Genomic DNA, 9532 nt, shown 5'->3' on the forward strand with positions numbered 1-9532 from the left:
GCTCGGTCCAGTACAACACTGGTTTATTACAAAAGATATTACAAAAGATATAGATGAAGAGAAGTGTAGGATAAGGTATAGGTAAAGAGGTGCAGAGCTTCTATGCCTTCCCTGGGTGTGCCACTCTCCAGGAACCTCCATATGTTCTGCTATCTAGAAGCTCTCTGAACCATGTCCTCCTGGGTTTTTATGGAGGTTTCATTACATACGCATGGTTGATTAAACCGTTGGTCATTGGTGATCAACTTGACCTTCTGCCTCTCTTCCCTTTCCAGAGTTTGGGGGATGAGGTTGAAAACCCAAGCCTCTAATCATGCCTTTGTCTTTCTGGTGACCAGCCCCACCCTGAAGCTATCAGTCAACATTACCATATAAAAAGACAGCACTTTGGCAATTCCAAGGGTTTTAAGGTTTATATGCCGGGAAACTGGGATGAAGACCAAATATAAATTTTACAATATCATAGTCTACCCCTGGTCTTCGAACCTGGATCCCTTACCTCAAAAGGGCATGCAACGCAAAAGATATTGAATCCCATTCAGTCATTAATTGGTCCAGGCCACTCAGGTTTATAGGCTTTCTTTTAATCTTGTCAGTTTCCGAAAGCAGTTGTCTCAGCAAACATATAGCTTCATGCATTCAGGCATCTGGAATAATTGGGCTAAGAGACAGTGTTATCTCTTGCTGAGTGTCTTTTGAAATATTAATGTAATGTTTAATTTCTCTCCATTTTTAACCCATTTATTTACTCAAACTCTCTCACTTTTGGAAGGAGTATTAGAAACACCACTGCTTCTAACACCCTTCTAATCCAACACCACTGTGCTGGATTGCAGACAGAAATACTAGTCTAGCAAGTGCCTCCTCCTCAGTCTACTCTCATTCAAATAAGGTAAGGTTACATAAGTACAGAACTAGTGGGCTATTTTTACCACCAGGGAATATAGCTACCTATATTCACTATTAGCCTCAACTGTGCCAAATGGGGTGAAAGCACAATCCACCCCATAAGGCCCTTAGAAATTCTAACATAAAGGTTTAAAGGTAAAGGTTCCTGCTTAAAAATCATTCCTGTTTTTAGCACTTATAATTGGAGCCCTGGTCCTAGGACCACCACCTCAGGTAGAGGAGAGAAAAAAAAATTGAGGCAATTTGGAGAAAAACAAAAAAATGTAGTTATACCAGTATACTCCTCCTTTGTTAGCAAAAACTACAGTTTTGCCAGCATCCTCCTGAGATCAACCAGAAAAACAGATTTTTAAAAATCTAGTGGGGACAATCTAGTCCTACTCATATACTGTGAGCACACACTTGTGAAGGTATATAAGCCAGCCCTTCATACCTTTATTTCTCACCCATTTTAGACAACCAGTATTTTAATTGTTTCTTCTTCTTTATGCTATTTATCTGAGGAGAATAGCTCTTTGTCCATTGCTGGATATTACTGGCTGTAAAGTGGGTTCCTTGGTCTGAAGAAATGACTATTGGCCGTTTAAATCCATGCAATCTTCTGTTCTGATTAATGGTACTCTGAACATTTGCATCTTCAATTAGATAGGCAAAGCCCACTTTAGAGTTAGCATCTATTCCTGTCAAGACCCACTCGTAGTCCCTCAGGGCTACCAGCATTAGTCTTACTTGCCACCTATGTTCAGGACCTTCACACCAAGGAATCTGTCTCATAGCCATTGGCAGTTTCTATCTCTCTTGCTGACAAATAGAACAGTTTTTACTGGCATTCTGTGCCTGAGGGGGTGCAAATGGAGCATGTCTTGATTCATTCCATCTCTGCACTGCTGCAGTATCCATCCTCATTTCCATTAAAAAAAAAAAAAAAAAAAGTCTTTCTGATATATTCTAAGAGGTCCTATGTGGTTTGCCTCTTGATTTCTCTTAACCCTAAACTGCTGCCTCCTTTTTGGTACTAGATGGCACTCTAAGCTTAGGTTTGCTATAGCTCTCAGAGAAGTTCAGAGGACTGCCTTTTTCTGATATAGGGGTTGGTTCCCAAAGGAAGCACCTCCGCTGTGGTTTTTGCTCAGACAACTCAGGGAACACACCTCCTACAGCATGATGCTGCCGAAATTCCTCTCTGATTTGGTATCTCCTTTGGCTGAGAGAAAAAACAACCCTTGAGTTTTATGTTCTAGAGTTGCTAGCTCCACAATTACTATTTTTCTCTAGCCACCTTCAGGGGTTTTTCTCCCTAGAGTCTGACAATGCTTCCCATTGGTGGAATCCCTCCCAGTGGTTCTCTGTTGTGCTTGCTTCACAATGCTTCACAAAAACAGATTTCCTGATTTTCTTAAGGTGATAGGGAAGTTGGTTGTCCATTTTGATCACATTTTCTCATTTTTTTCCATTGGAAACCATGAGTCTGGAACAACTTTTGCAGGTGGTTCCTGGCAGCTTGGGAGAGTAACATCAGAAAGAAATCTAATTATCTTATTGTTATCTTGTAGTTTTTCACTTCTCTATGACCCCAGGGATCATTACAGCCTGTTTTCAGTTCTGGAAAATTGCTGATGATAACTGTGATACTGAATAGTTGTTTTTTGTTCTCTGTGAGGAAGAATGATGCCAGATTGCTCTTACTCCACCATTTTTATGACATCACTCCCACAAAACTAGCTTTCTTCTAATTGCAGGATTGCTCAGTGCATTTCTTTACTGAGGTAAAATTCACATGACATAAAATACACCATTTTAAAGCCTACAAATCAGCAGTTTTTAAAACATTCACATTGTTGTAGAGGTATTGCTGCAGCCTAATTTTAGAGTATTTTCATCACCACCACCCAACAAACTTTGTACCTGCTAAGCAGTCACTTTCCATTTTTCCCTGCCTCTAGCCACAGGCAACCACTAATCTGCTTTCTATTTCTATGAATGTGACATATTCTAAACATTTTATATAAAAGGAATCATATAATATGTGACGTCTTATATCTGGCTTAGCATAATATGTTTAAGGTTAATTCTTCTAAAATGTATCACTACTTCCTTTTTATGATCAAATAATGTGTAATTGTATAGACATACTTTTTATTAATTAATTAGTTGCTGGACATATGGAATGTTGGTATCTTTTGCTAATATGAATAGTGCCACTGTGAAAATTCATGTACAGCTATTTTTTAGAACACCAGTGTTTACTACTGTGTATAAACCTAGGAGTGGTATTACTTGGTCTTACGATAATGCTATGTTTAACGTTTGGAGAAACAGCTAAAAGGTTTTACATAGCAGCTCAATTTTATATACGTACTAGTAATGTATAAAAGTATAGTTTCTTCCCCAACCTTGACCAAACTTGTTATTTTCCTTTTTATTTTAGCCATTCAAATGTGTGTGAAATGCCATCTCTTTGTAAACTTGATTTGCATTTTTCTAATTATTAATAATGTTAAGTATGTTTTCATGTGCTTATTGAACATTTGTGTATTGTTTTTAGAGAAATACCTATTCTAGTACTTTCTTCATTTTTTAAAATTAATTGCGTTTTCATTTTTGAGTTGTAAGAGTTTATTATATATACTATATATTAGGCTCTCATCATGTTACAGGAAAGGAATCTGACCCAGACCCCAAGAGAGGGTTTTGGATTCATGCAAGAAAGAATTCAGAATGAGTCCGTAAAGTGAAAGTAAATTTATTAATAAAATAAAGGAATAAAAGAATGGCTACTCCATAGACAGCAGACCCAAGAGCTGCTGGTTGCCCATTTTTGTGGTTATTTCTTGATGGTATACTAAACAAGGGGTGGATTATTCATACCTCCCCTTCTAAGACAATATAGGGTAACTTCCTGATTTTGCTGTGGCATTTGTAAACTATCATAGTGCTGGTGGGAGTGTAGTAGTGAGGACAACCAAAGGTCACTCTGGTCACCATTTTGGTTCTGGTGGGTTTTAGCCAGCTTCTTTACCGCTATCTGTTTTATCAGCAAGGTCTTTATGATCTATCACAGGATCAGATAGGAGACTGGCACAAGATACAAATCACAAAGACCTTATTGATAAAACAGGTGACTCCTGTCTTATCCTGTGACTTAGAAGGCCATAACCAATGCAGCCCAGTAGATTTCAGGCTCATTTTATTCAGCTCTTATTCAAGATGAAGTTGCTCTGTTTCAAATGCCTCTGACATTTCCCTCCTCCTAAGACAACCCTTAATCCTAATGGTTGCAGAGGGATGAAGATCCATCTTCTTTAACTTCTTTAGGCTGAATAGGGTCAATGATACTCCTGCCTATTAGGGTCTCTTGTATTCAGGATAGAGAAGAGTTCAGTCAGAAAACAGTATGGCAAGGGCCATTTATGACTCTTGAGTTCTGACAAAAGGTGATATCTGAAAGAGTTATAAGTGTTTAAGAAAACATTTGGGGGGATGGAGGAGAGTGGAGGGAAGGGTCAGCAGGGAGTGGAGAGGATGGGGAGGGATAACACTGGGAGAAATGCCTGATGTAGGTGATGGGGGGTTGGGGGTAATGAAGACAGCAAACCAGCATGGCGTGTATGTACCTATGCAACAATCCTGCAGGATGCAGGATGGGCACATGTACCCCAGAGCCCAAAGCACAATAAAAAATAAAATTTTTTTAAAAAGAGAAAACATTCGGTAAGCTTGCTCTGCATTCCTACACAAAGAGTACAACAGCAATATATTCCACAGCAGTAAAACAAAATAAGTAAAATTATCCAAGTAAACTAATAAGAAGGCTTTCCATAAACTGGGAAACTATTGGAACCAAGCTGATATGGGGTTTTTAGCCAATTCCACTACATGCCCAGAATTAGGGTACTGATCTAGATTATTACATTACCCAACCCTCTCGTTTCTTCTGAGCAGTAGCCAGAGATCACTGGGTTGGTTCACAGGAATAAGCAGGATTAGACTAAACTGCAGAAACAAACTTAAAAACAACTGATGAGACTAGAATTTAATATCAAGTGTACCGCAGTTCTTGAAACATAATATTTCTCTCTAGTTTCTAATTTTTCTAAAGACAAATCATGGTAGGACTAATTTGCTTTATTAAACTTGGCTAGGTTATTTGTATAAACTGCAGGAAGAATAATTATTTTTTCATACAAGGTCTTTTTAAATAGGCCTTAATGGAACTCTTTCCATAGAATAAATCTCAGATAAGTATTTTTGAACAAGCCTAGCCACACATTTGTACCCTTAAATATCTACAAGTTGGGTAATTTTCTCTCCTTTTGAGGTTCCAAGATAACTTGGGGCTCCTGGACCTGTTAGAAAATGACATTATTAGGCCAGGCACAGTGGCTACTACCCGTAATTCCAGCACTTTGGAAGACCAAGGCAGGTGGATCACTTGAGGTCATGAGTTTGAGACCAGCCGGGCCAACATGGTGAAACCCCATCTCTACTAAAAATATAAAAATGCTGGATGTGGTGGTAGGCAACTCTAATCCCAGCTACTCAGGAGGCTGAGGCAAGAGAATCACTTGAACACAGGAGGCAGAGGTTGTACTGAGCTGAGATTGTGCTATTGCACTCCAGTCTGGGTGACAAAGAGAGACTCCATCAAAAGAAAGAAAGAGAGAAAGAGATTCTTTACTTACCACAGGTTAGAAACCCTGTACAGGGGCTGTGGAGACAAAGGTATAATGCATTTCCATAGGTGGCCTGTATTGGATCTACAAGTTAAATTTGATTCCATAAAGGAAAGCATGCCATTCCAGTCAAAGCCTTGGTAATATAAACAGTTTCTCCAATCGTGTCCTGCTGCAAAAGAACACAGATTCTTATACTTATGCAAATAACAATATTGCCATAAATTGAGAATACTCACAAATATTTTTTGAATATTGGAGAAATCAGATAGAGAGAAAAAACTATGCCCCAAATTTTGTTTACAGAAATATACTTACTTGTTAAAAGCTGTAAATAGCTTAAAAGTTTTCTTGACTGAAAAAAAACAAAAGATTAGCACTGTTTTATGCAAAATTTAAATGATTGCTTTAGACTTCTTTAGTTTATGCAGTTAACTCCTGTTTGATATTTTTGAACATCTCAGCTCTCCATGAGAGTTCTGAAAGTTGTTTCCTCTATTCTGCTTTCACAATTTCCAATGATATCAGTAACTTGCATTTTAAAACACTTGTTAGAGTTCTATAGTTAATTATAAACCACCTTTTGAAGAGCATTAAAACAAGACAACAATTGTTGGTGAATGAAAAAACGTCTTAGGACAGCCACAGTCAAAAAAAGGATTCAGCTCTCTAGATTTCTCCTCTCTGAGCAGTGACTCTATAAAAGAAAGGCAGCAGCCCTATTCAGGGGCTTATAGATAAAATTCCCATTTCCCTGGGACAGAGAACCTGGGGGAAGGGGTAGCTATGGGCACAGCTTTAGCAGACTTACACGTTCCTTCCTGCTAGCTAGCTCTGAATAGAGCAGCGGATCTCCCAGCACAGCACTCAAGCTCTGTTAAGGGACAGACTGCCTCCTGAAGTGGGTCCCTGACCCCTGTGCCTCCTGACTGGTAGACATCTCCCAGCAGGAGTAGATAGACACCTCATATGGGAGAGCTCTGGCTGGCATCTGGCAAGTGCCCCTCTGGGATGAACTTTCCAGAGGAAGGAACAGGCAGCAGTCTTTGCTGTTCTGCAGCCTCTGCTGGTGATACCCAGGAAGGCAGAGTTTGGAGTGGACTTCCAGCAAACTCCAGCAGACCTGCAGCAGAGGGGCCTGACTGCTAGAAGGAAAACTAACAAACAGAAAGGAATAGCATCACCATCAACCAAAAGGACATCCACACAGAAACTCCATCTGAAGCTCACCAACATCAAAGGCCAAAGGTAGATAAACCCATAAAGATGGGGGAAAATGAGCACAAAAAACACTGAAAATTCCAAAAACCAGAATTCTTCTTCTCCTCCAAAGGAACAAAACTCCTCACCAGCAAGGAAACAAAACTGGATGGGGAATGAGTTTGAAGAATTGACAGAAGTAGACTTCAGAAGGTGGGTAATAACAAACTCCTCTGAGCTAAAGGAGCATGTTCTAACCAATGTAAGAAAGCTAAGAACCTTGAAAAAGGTTAGAGGAATTGCTAACTAGGATAGCCAGTTTAGAAAAGAACATAAATGACCTGATGGAGCTGAAAAACACAGCACGACAACTTCATGAAACATACACAAGTATCAATAGCTGAATCAATCATGCAGAAGAAAGGATATCAGAGATTGAAGATCAACTTAATGAAATCAAGCATGGAGAAAAGATTAGAGAAAAAAGAACTTAAAAAACTAACAAAGCCTCCAAGAAATATGAGACTATGTATAAAGACCAAACCTCCATTTGATTGGTATACCCAAAACTGATGGGGAGAATGGAACCAAGTTGGAAAATACACTTTAGGATATTTTCCAGAACTTCCCCAACCTAGCAAGGCAGGCCAACATTCAAATTCAAGAAATACAGAGAACACCACAAAGATGTTCCTCGAGAAGAACAACTGCAAGACACATAATTGTCAGACTAACTACGGTTGAAATGAAAGGAAAAATGTTAAGGGCAGCCAGAGAAAAAGGTTGGATTACTCACAAAGAGAAGCTCATCTGACTTACAGTAGATTGCTCTGCAGAAACCCTGCAAGCCAGAAGAGAGTAGAGGGCAATATTCAACATTCTTAAAAAAAAAAAAGAAAAAAAGAATTTTCAACCTAGAATTCCATATCCAGCCAAACCAAGCTTTATAAGTGAAGGAGAAATAAAATCCTTTACAGACAAGCAAATGCTGAGAGAATTTGTCACCACTAGGTCTGTGTTACAAGAGCTCCTCAAGGAAACACTAAACATGGAAAGGAAAAACCAGTACCAGCCACTGGAAAAACATATCAAATTTTGAAGACCACTGACACTCTGAAGAAACTGCATCAACTAACAGGCAAAATAACTAGGTAGCATCATAATGACAGGATCGAACTCACACACAACAATATTAGCCTTAAATGTAAACAGGCTAAATGCCCCAATTAAAAGACACAGACTGGCAAATTGGATAAAGAGTCAAGACCCATAGGGGTGCTGTACTCAGAAGACCCATCTCACATGCAAAGACACATATAGGCTGAAAATAAAAGGATGGAGGAATATTTACCAAGCAAATGGAAAGCAACAAAAACAGCAGGGGTTGCAATCCTAGTATCTGATAAAACAGACTTTAAACCAACACAGATCAAAAAAGACAAAGAAGGGCATTACATAATGGTAACAGGATCAACTCAACAAGAAGAGCTAATGCTAGCTATCCTAAATATATATGCACCTAATACAGGAGCACCCAGATTTATAAAGCAAGTTCTTAGAGACCTACAAAAAGATGTAGACTCCCACATGATAATTGTGGGAAGCTTTAATACTCCAGTATCAATATTAGATTGATGAAAGAAAATTAACAAGGATGTTCAGGACGTGATCTCAGCAATGGACCACATGGACCTAATAGACAGCTACAGAACTCTCCACCCAAGCTCGATAGAATATACATTCTTCTCAGCACCACATTGCACTTATTATAAAATTTAGCACATAATTGGAAGTAAAACATTCCTCAGCAAATGCAAAAAAAAAAAAAAAAAAAAACAGGAATCATAACAAACAGTCTTTCAGACCAAAATGCAATCAAATTAGAATTCAGGATTAAGAAACACAGTCTAAACCACACAACTATGTGGACACAGAACAACCTGCTCCTGAATGACTGCAAGGTAAATAACAAAATTAAGGCATAAATAAATAAGTTCTTTGAAATCAATGAAAACAAAGACACAATGTACCAGAATCTCCGGGACACAGTCAAAGCAGTGTTTAGAAGAAAATGTATAGCACTAAAATGCCCATAAGAGAAAGCAGGAAAGATCTAATATCGACACCCTAACATCGCAATTAAAAGAACTAGAGAAGCAAAAGCAAACAAATTCAAAAGCTAGCAGAAGAAAAAGAATAACTAAGATCAGAGCAGAACAAAAGGAGATAGAGACATAAAAGACTCTTCAAAAAATCAGTGAATTCATGAACTGGCTTTTTGAAAAGATTAACAAAATAGATAGACCGCTTTCCAGACTAATAAAGAAGAAAAGAGAGAAAAATCAAATAGACACAATAAAAAATTATAAAGGGGATATTCCACTGATCCCACAGAAATATAAACTACCATCAGAGAATACTATAAACACCTCTACACAAATAAACTAAAAAATCTAGAAGAAATGGATAAATTCCTGGACACATAAACTCTCTCAAGACTTATTCCTCCAAGGAAGAAGTCAACTTTCTGAATAGACCAATAACAAGTTATGAAACTGAGGCAGTATTTAATAGCATACCAACTAAAAAAAGCCAAAGACCAGACGGATTCACAGCCAAATTCTGCCAGAGGTATAAAGAGGAGCTGGTACCATTCCTTCTGAAACTATTTCAAACAATAGAAAAGAGAAAGTCTTCCCTAACTCATTTTGTGAGGCCAGCATCATCCTGATGCCAAACCTGGAAGAAAT

Source organism: Sapajus apella, unplaced genomic scaffold, assembly GCF_009761245.1.
Source record: "Sapajus apella isolate SASKATOON/1434 unplaced genomic scaffold, GSC_monkey_1.0 scaffold75, whole genome shotgun sequence".
In the NCBI taxonomy this organism is placed as follows: domain Eukaryota; kingdom Metazoa; phylum Chordata; class Mammalia; order Primates; family Cebidae; genus Sapajus; species Sapajus apella.